This window comes from Haliotis rufescens, unplaced genomic scaffold (assembly GCF_023055435.1).
Source record: "Haliotis rufescens isolate VD_foot unplaced genomic scaffold, xgHalRufe1.0.p SCAF_87, whole genome shotgun sequence".
Taxonomy (NCBI): domain Eukaryota; kingdom Metazoa; phylum Mollusca; class Gastropoda; order Lepetellida; family Haliotidae; genus Haliotis; species Haliotis rufescens.
In genome coordinates, this window is record NW_025964380.1 from 239,919 (window position 1) to 249,571 (window position 9,653).

Here is a 9,653-nt window from a genome sequence, read left to right on the forward strand (position 1 = left end):
ATGTTGTAACGGTAACATGACAGGAACTTAGGAAATCCGAAACAAACCAACTTATCTACCAACACGAATTTAACCTGTCGCGGAAGACATATGAAACTTACAAATCTATATTTACAGATGGATCCAAGGATGGTGATGCAGTTGCCAGCGCCACTGTCATTGGATCCAGGACTATGTCTTCACGACTTCCAGATCATAGTTCCATTTTTACAGCCGAATTCCATGCCATTTTATCAGCTCTTATCAGGCTATCAATATATATCATGTAACCATCCACTTTTAATCCAAATTAATGAATTATATAATAAACTTGCTACTGGCCAATATGACATCGTTTCCTGTTGTTTACCCAGCTATGTTGGAATCATTGGTAACACAATGGCTGATGCTGCACTCAACAAATCTGTGACACCACTTCTCATTCCTTACATCAACTACACCAACTATCGCAGAATCACATGCACTATTAACTGCTCTCAAATATATAAATTCTAAATCTGAACATAAACGGTTCATTATCTTTTCTGATTCACTTTCCTGTCTTCAGGCCATTAAGAATATTTCCTGTCATCATCCACGTGTCCATCATGTACGTGACATCATTGAACTTCATAACGATCTTGCTACTGGCCAGTACGACATCGTCTTTTGTTGGTTACCCAGCCATGTTGGAATCATTGGTAACACAATGGCTGATGCTGCACTCAACAAATATGTGACACCACTTCTCATTCCACATAGTGATAATAAACCTATAATTAGATCTTACATCCGTGATCTGATGCAAAAGAAGTGGGACACCCAAGTAGGTATCAATAAATTTCATCAAATTAAACCATATATTGGTTACACCTACTTGGGCTGTCAGTCTAGATTAGAAGAGGTCATTTTAAGACGGTGTCATATTGGCCATTCAAGATATAAAAATGATTATTTATTAATAGGTGAGAATCCCTTGTAATGAAAGAATCACGGTCAAGCACGTACTGTTTGACCGTATTGATTTTGCCATTACAAGGGATCAATATTAAAAATAGGATCTAAGTTCTCATATAATAATATTTATTTTAAAAGAAGTAGAATTAATTGGTAAATTTTGATGTACATAGTTATTTTATACGAAATGGTAGTATATAATTATTCACCTAGTTTGTTTGGTACTCGTGAAGGGCAACCTCCTCGTGGTGAGTGCTGGGTAATGCTAATAGCTCTTCCCCCGTATTGGCCTGGGGTAGAATGAGTCCTCAGCACCCACTTGCTTGTCCTATGAGGCGAAAAAATTGAGCAACCTGTTTGCCGTGGGTTACGCCCCTGTGTCGGTGGAGGAAGGGAGTCTGGTGGTTGAGGGCACTGGAGCCAGGAACCGATGATCCTTTAGCCCAACACACAACATTAACCCTAACTTCACCTAGACGGGTGGTAGAATTGGCCTGATTCTATCAATAGGCTGGTCATGCCAAGCCCTGTGCATAAAATTGTGTATGCACACACATGATTTTAATAAATATATTATTCAGGCTTGGCCGTGTATAACATGTTTGACTTCTCAACGTATTACTGTAACAATTTGCCTAGAGTCTTATGCCAGAAGGCGGTGGCTCATAGGCCAATCTGTGTGATGGTGACCTCAAAATTCAGTATGTATCCAATTTCCTGTCATGGGCCGAACCAGCCTGGCATTTAATTTGGTATATTGCTACTTGCGTCATACTTGCTGGAGTATAACACCCCTGTATCCCTGGTGTTTGCATCTTGGATATCCGGTGCACAAAAACACCGTTCTTTGTAACACTCCGTGGCGGGTGGGGAGCGGGGGTGCTGAATTACTTTCTAGCACCATGTCTCACCAATACCCTGGTTCAAATCGTTCCCAACGTCGACATGTCGATCAAGATGAAGCTGATCAAAATGAACAATTCTCTCGTGGATTGGATTCCTGGGCCTGATTTGTTGTGATCGAGGCAGCTGATAGACAACCATTCGCCATTTCCAAAGCTGTTTCTGGAATTTGTGAAGAATGTGACACGTCTCCGAAGTGGCTCTCTTCTTGTTGAGTGTTCACGGAGACAGCAATCTCTCAGTCTTTTGTCATTAACCACATTTGCAAATATTGAGGTTGCTGAAGCTGAAGCTCAAGCATGAGCAAAATATCTCCTTTTACGATGCCAAGAAGCTGATCGAAAGTCAGAGTCCGCAAAGTCCACTTACCAGAACCTTTTCTGCTGCTGTCGCTACCTCCGCTCCTCCAACTCCTCCAAGAACATCTGTTCAGACGAGTTGACATGGATGACATCAGATCAACCTGTCAGCATATAATTCTGCATCCCTTGTGATGAAAGAATCACGGTCAAGCATGTCCTGCTTGACTGCATTCATTTTTTCCATCACAAGGGATAAGTATTTCAAAATTACATCCATAAAGGATCATTTTAATCAAATCAGTCCTTAGTTAATCATCGGTGTTTTTAAAAGTAATAGAATTAATAGACAAATTTTAATTATATATGTATAGTATAAAGTAAGTGATTTTTAATTTGGTAGAATGAAATTATAACTGAGATTGATAGTGGTTGTATCTTCACAGGGTGTTAAAGTATCGTAAAATAATTGTCCCTCTGGGAAGGTACGTAAGTCCGGTATCATTCAAAGTAATTTTTCATTTCTCTGTGATTTTAATCGTAATATTTTTGTTGATTTTAACTGTTTGGCTAATCTCTCTGATCATCGCCAGTGGCCAGAGGGATGGTGTAAATCCTGCTGGGGTACCATGTAGGTAGCAGAAGTACCGTAAGTCCCCAAGGTCCATAGTATGGTGGCCTAGCTTTGGTTGCTGGCGATCTACAGCCAGTGCCCTCGAAAGTAGGACAACATTATTGTCCTCCTGAGATTGTATCATAAGACCAAATCATTCACTTTGTTATTACTACCGTAATTGTTTAATCGTAGAATATTTGTATATTAGTTACTAAAACTGACTACAATCACCAGCAGCTGAAGCGATTGTGTAAATCCTGCTTGGGACCCGTGTAGGTAGCAGAAGTACCGTAAGTCCACACGGTCCCTAGTCCCTAAATTTAAATATTATTAATGTTCTCGTCACGATATGGCTGAAATATTGCCGATGTGACGTTAAATTTTACCTCACTCACTTAAAGCTTCTGGTTATAGAAATAAAAGAGTCCAGTGAAAGTGCCTCATCATAGTGCCCAAAAAAATTCAAAGTGATAAAACACTATCCGCAAAACTGTGTGACAAGAGTGATGACTTCAGCTTTCCTTGCCTTTGCATGTGTTTGTGGCGGGTGCGAACGTTTGGGCAGGATATGCTCACCTTTTAGTTTCATCACTATTTGAGAGGGATTAATAAACAAACCCTTATCATATGGTCCATATCGAACAATGAATTCCAATTCTGGATTTTTTTCAGTGTTTATTCATATTATTTCCCCCGCTGTTTTGGCTTTTACGTCCAATTGAATACATTTCAGCGGTTATTCTCTCGTTTGACGTTTCATATTTCACAGGTATGGAAAGGGTTTTGTCACATTTATTTGATTCCAGTCGCTTCCTTACCAAGGACGAGGCTGGTTTGATGAGTGTTCAAAGCTTTTCCTTGATCAGAAGCATCAGACAGGCATTAGAATGAAGACTGTTGTCGTCCATCCAAGACTTTGACCTGTTTGTAATGTTTCACCAATTTCTCAAATAACCCAGGGGTGCACGGGTGGCCCAGTCGTCTAAGGCGCCGCGATTCGCTGTGCAGAGTTGCGTCCCTTGGGCACGCCAGAAACCTATGATTGCAGGTTCGAATCCCGGTTCGCCCCGATCATGTTTCTAGGTTTGTCAGCACCATACCCGTGCTCGTGGGTTTAACCGAAGTAGTAAACGTCGGACACATGCATCATTTCGGGCTTTCCTCCCACATTAAGCTGACACGACGCGATATGACTGGAATATTATTAAAAGCGGCGTTGAACCCAACTCACTCACTCAAATAACCCAAAGTGTGACAAGTTGGTACTTTCGTCTCTTTCAAGTTTTCTTAAACCGTTTCCGTCTGCATCAAGGTTTAGTTTCAATAGCAACCACTGAAGAAACATTCACCTCTGCTTCGCCTTTACACAGGCTTATGCTGAAATCTGGTGCGGAGTTTGTGTTGGTGAGGTGAGGTGAGGTGAGGTGAAATGGGGTTTAACGTCGCGTCCAAGATTATTGCACTTATATAGCGACGTGCATGCACGTGTATGTGTGTGGCTGCTTGTACTAGTCCGGACTGATGCCGATTTATAGTGTTAGCTCACTGAGATACCCTGCCGCAGTTTAACATGAATACCCCACTCAGACACAGTATACTGACTCCGAGCCGACCAGTCCTTGTTTTAGCCCCTTAATGCCGAGCGCCAGACAGGGTAACAACAAGTACAATCTTTTAACGTATTTTTGTATGACGCGGCCCGGGATCGAACCCTGGACCTTCCGCTCTCCGGGCGGACGCTCTACCACTAGACCACGGAGACGGTCGAGAGTTTGTGTTGAGCAGAGAGGCCTGGATATGTCTTTTCAGAATTGCCCTTATAATAGTTTGCATTGTCTACAACAGCATTTTAACCTTAACCACATAAACTGTTGGTATTAAACATTGAATCTATGAAACATTCAGCAAATTAAGTATTTAATTGGCCACACAGTGTGACAGTGTGACGAACACCCACCATTGTACAGGGTATGTGAGTCTTGGACCAGTTGACCTAATAATAGAATGAGTGAGTGAGTTGGGTTTAACGCCGCTTTTAACAGTATTCCAGTTATATCGCGGCGTGTCAGCTTAATGTGGGAGGAAAGTCCGAAGTGATGCAGGTCTTAGACGTTTACCACTTCGGTGAAACCCACGAGCAAGGGTATGGTGCTGACAAACCCAGAAACATAATCGGGGCGAACCGGGATTCGAACCCACAATCATAGGTTTCTGGCGTGACCAAGGGACGCAACTCTGCACAGCGAATCGCGGCGCTTTAGACGACTGGGCCACCCGTGCCCCCCCCCCCCCCCCCCCCCCCCCCCCCCCCCCCCTAATAATAGAATGTAAAAGGGAATGAAGCTAGAAATGGAACAATGTTTTGCTTAATATGATATAAATCAAATATACTCAGCAACAGAAGTTCCTGTGACACGATGTAAAACAAAAACCTGATCAAAGTGGACGAACCCATCTAGAAGAAATCATATTTTCAAGCAGACAATGGACCAGTAAAACAAGTTTACACATTTAATGTCTCATGCCAAGCACAGAAATGACGTTATGACAAGAGAAAGATGGAAGAACAGAATTGTCACTAGCGTGAGTGTCCTCCTCTGGCCTGGATGGTAGTGCAATTTAATAACTTAGATTGTTACTGGCTGTACCCTCGATGGGGGTTGAAGTAGCGTAAAATTATTGTCCCCCTAAGAGGGTATGTAAGTCCCAAATCATTCGAAGTATTTTTCTGCATACTAGGCTTTTAAACGTAGTATACTCGTTAGTTTAATCTGAGGCTTAACTGGTACACTGTCGCCAGTTACTGAAGGGATGATATAAATCCTGCCGGGGTCCATGCAGGAAGCAAAAGTACTGTAAGTCCCCATGGTCCCCGGTATGGTGATCTCCCTTCAGTGACTGACCATTTCTAGCCCATTTTTATATTGTGTTGTTCATTAATGCTTTCTGCTTTTTAAATATTCTCAACTAGTTTTAAATCAAGTCTGTGATATTCTAGTTATTCTACTGTCCATCGTTGACAGCTTTTTATTTAGTCTAAATATATGTATCATAAATGTATCATAAATGTATAATTTCTCGTCACGATATGGCTGAAATACTGCCCATGTGACGTTAAATAATAACTCACTCACGCACTCACTCACTCTGGCCTGGATGCCTGCAATGCATCTCCTTCGCGTTGAACGGATTAAACGTCTAACACAATATTGTGGGATGGCATCCAATATCTCCACCAGCCTGTCTCTCAGTTCCTGCACTGTAGTCGGAGCAAGTGGCAAACGTCGGAGATGGCGGTCCATTTCATCCCACGTGTGATCAATTAGAGAGCGAGCAAGCCATGCGATCACATTCACGTTGTTCTGTCCAAGTGCTTGTCGAACACTCCGGGCTACACGGGGTCGGGCGTGTTGTCATTCTGAAAAAAAATTCCAGGTCAACGTTGATTCAAAAACGACACAACGATGTCCTGGTCACGGTAACGCTGCCCGTTCAAATTGCCATTGATCACTTGCAAACGAGTCCTCTGTCCCTCGGTGATTTCTCCTCACACCATAACACTGCCTCCTCCGAAACGATCTTCGCCCTCAACACAGTTCTGAGTGTAACGTTCACCGCGACGTCGGTATACACGTATTCGGCCATCGTCGTTGGAGACACGTCGGTGAACAAAGCTGTCTCCACTGAATTACGGTCCAACGCACTCGCTGTCTGCACCAATGCAGACACAATTGGCAATGATTGATGGTCAGAATTGGGCGTCTGGCTGGTCTCCTTGCAACAATCGTGTAACGTCTAAGACGGCGACGTACCGTGCCAATATTCAACAAAGGCCAGGGATGGTTCTCGTAGTGATTGTTGCAGACTGGAACCGATTTCGCAGATGGGTGGTTCGATTCCAACAAACTTGACAGACGCTCGTGACGGGGGGCCTGCCGTTCCATGGTCGGTCTCTGACAATGTTTGTTTGCTATCACTGCTGCCATAACGTCCAAATGGTGTTTCTGTGCACTTTCAATCACCTAGCAGCTTCACGCTATGACGTTCCTGACTGGAGCATTCCAGTGGCTCTCAAACAGTTATTTTTAGATAGGCGTGGCATCTCCAAACTTCAAATAATAATTAGGGCGGTCGGAGAGCCTGGTGGTTAAAGCGTTCGCTCGTGACGCCGAAAACCCGGGTTCGATTCCCGACATGGGTACACTATGTGAAACCCATTTCTGGTGTCCCCCGCCGTGATATTGCTGGAATATTGCTAAAAGCAGCGTAAAACCATACTTACTCACTCACTCACTAAAATAATAATTGAAATTTGATGTTTTTCTGTGTTGCAGTTGTCAAGACAAGCAGAAACAATCCATATTGAATCCCTGGTTCACACCATCAATTGCATCATTGCTGCATGAAAGAGACTTTTTGCCATCAGATCTTGCTTTTCTGCTGACGTTGTGTTTGTACCACATATTTTCATATTTCGTATCCGGGTTCGAACACCAGAAAGGTTTTTCTCGTATGCAACTGATTGGAAAGGGGTGTCACAACGTTTGTCGCTGAGTATATGTGTCGTGTGAAAATCAGTCCAACCACCCAGCAAGACAATGTTGCAGGGCATTGACCCTAACTTGACATATGAAGGAATGACGTCAATAACTCATATCAACTATACAAAAAGTCTTTTCGCCTTTTAAGTAAGAGGGGTGGCTGAAAAGTTCGGATACTAACTATGAAGGCTGTGTAGATTGGAGTTAGTAGCTGATTATATTTCAACATAATCCCATCCGCAGTCCGCACACTTCTGCCAACGATGTTAGAGTGTCTGGATCCAACTGAGTAGAAGGTTTCCTCCTGGTGGTGTACATCCGTGAAGATCCGGGGTGGAATAGATCTTTAGCAACCCATGCTTGCCGTAAAAGGCGACTATGCTTGTCATAAAAGGCGACTAACGGGATCGGGTGGTCAGGCTCGCTGACTTGGTTGATGCATGTCATCGATCCCTATTGCGTGGATCGATGCTCATGATAGCAATCACTGGATGGTCTGGTCCAGAGTCAATTATTTACAGACGGCCGTCATATAGCTGGAATATTGCTGGGTGCGGCGTGAAACAACAAACCAACCAACCTGGTGGTGTAAATTATCCTACATAACAGAAATGCCATAATCATTTGCATAATGCCTGACGGTGCCATTTCTGGATGTGATTCAAATCAGTTCAAAGCCACCGTCGCCGTGGCGCCAACAGAAGTGCCCTGTCCTGGTGGAACAACACACCTTTACACTCATCCATGGTCACAAATCGATCAAGAAAATCAGCTGGGTCTGTTTCAAAATTACATGAGACCGCCTCCCTGGTCTATTGGTAGAGCGTCCGCCCGGAGAGCGGAAGGTCCGGGTTTCGATCCCCGACCGCGTCATACCAAAAGACGATTAACGATGGTACTTGTTGTTACCCTGTCTGGCGCTCGGCAATAAGGGGCTAAAACAACGACTGGTCGGCTCGGAGTCAGTATACTGTGTCTGAGTGGGGTATTCATGTTAAACTGCGGCATGGTATCTCAGTGAGCTAGCACTATAAATCGGCATCAATCTGGACTAGTACAAACAGCAACAGAAACACACATGTGCATGCATGTCGCTATATAAGTGCAATAATTTTTGGACACGACGTTTAACCCCATTTAACCTCACCTCACCTCAGTACAATATTACCTGAATTTTCATGACAGGTGATGAACCCTGGAGCATTTCTGATTCAGGAGTCAGAAGCCTTCGAACAGGCATGAGGAAACCTTTGTCATACCCGTTCATTTCTCAAAATGTTGTCTCGCCAACCACTGAAGGGATGGTGTAAATCCTGCTGGGGTCCATGCAGGTAGCAAAAGTACTGTAAGTCCCCATGGACCCTAGTGCGGTGATCTACCTTCAGTTGTTGGTGATCTATAGCCTGTTTTTATATTGTGTTGCAAAATGATAATATATTTTTACATGCTCTCTAACCAGTTTTATGTAAATCTGTGATATTCTAGTTATTATACTGCCCTTGGTCTGCAGAATTTTATACAGTTTAAAATATATTGTTAATGTCAAATTTTGTTTCGTCACAATATAGCTGAAATATTGCCGATGTGATGTTAAACTTTAACTCACTCACTCACTCAGAATATTGTCAAGTCTCTCATGAGAGATACCTACTGCATTGCCTACATGACGTGGTGAGAATGTTGTCAAGTCTCTCATGAGAGATACTTACTGCATTGCCTACATGACGTGTGGTGAGAATGTTGTCAAGTCTCTCATGAGAGATACTTACTGCATTGCCTACATGACATGTGGTGAGAATGTTGTCAAGTCTCTCATGAGAGATACCTACTGCATTGCCTACATGACATGTGATGAGAATGTTGTCAAGTCTCTCATGAGAGATACCTACTGCATTGCCTACATGACATGTGGTGAGTTGTCATTCATCCATAATCAGTAATGGGAAAACCGTGAGGAATCTGTTGATGCCTCAAGTTGAATCATCAAGCACCTTATAAAATGTCTTTTATAACATTCCACAAATAAACAAACACCTTGACCCTTAATCTTAATGTCTATCCCATCTGAGTCTGCTACCTCTTCAATGATTACAAAACAACATGAATATGAAATATAGACATTTAATTGATACACCTTTACACAAACAGTTTGCTAATTGCAGTAAATATACAACAATGGTAAATAAACATTTTGAGAATATAACAAAGAGAATATAAATATCTTAATACAAATAGAAAACTAAATATCACAGGCAAGAACATAATTACACAAACCAGGGAAATCTCCAGATAATGCTATATGTTGTATATATGGCATATTTCATTTGACGACTACTACAATTCAGATGATAATGCTTT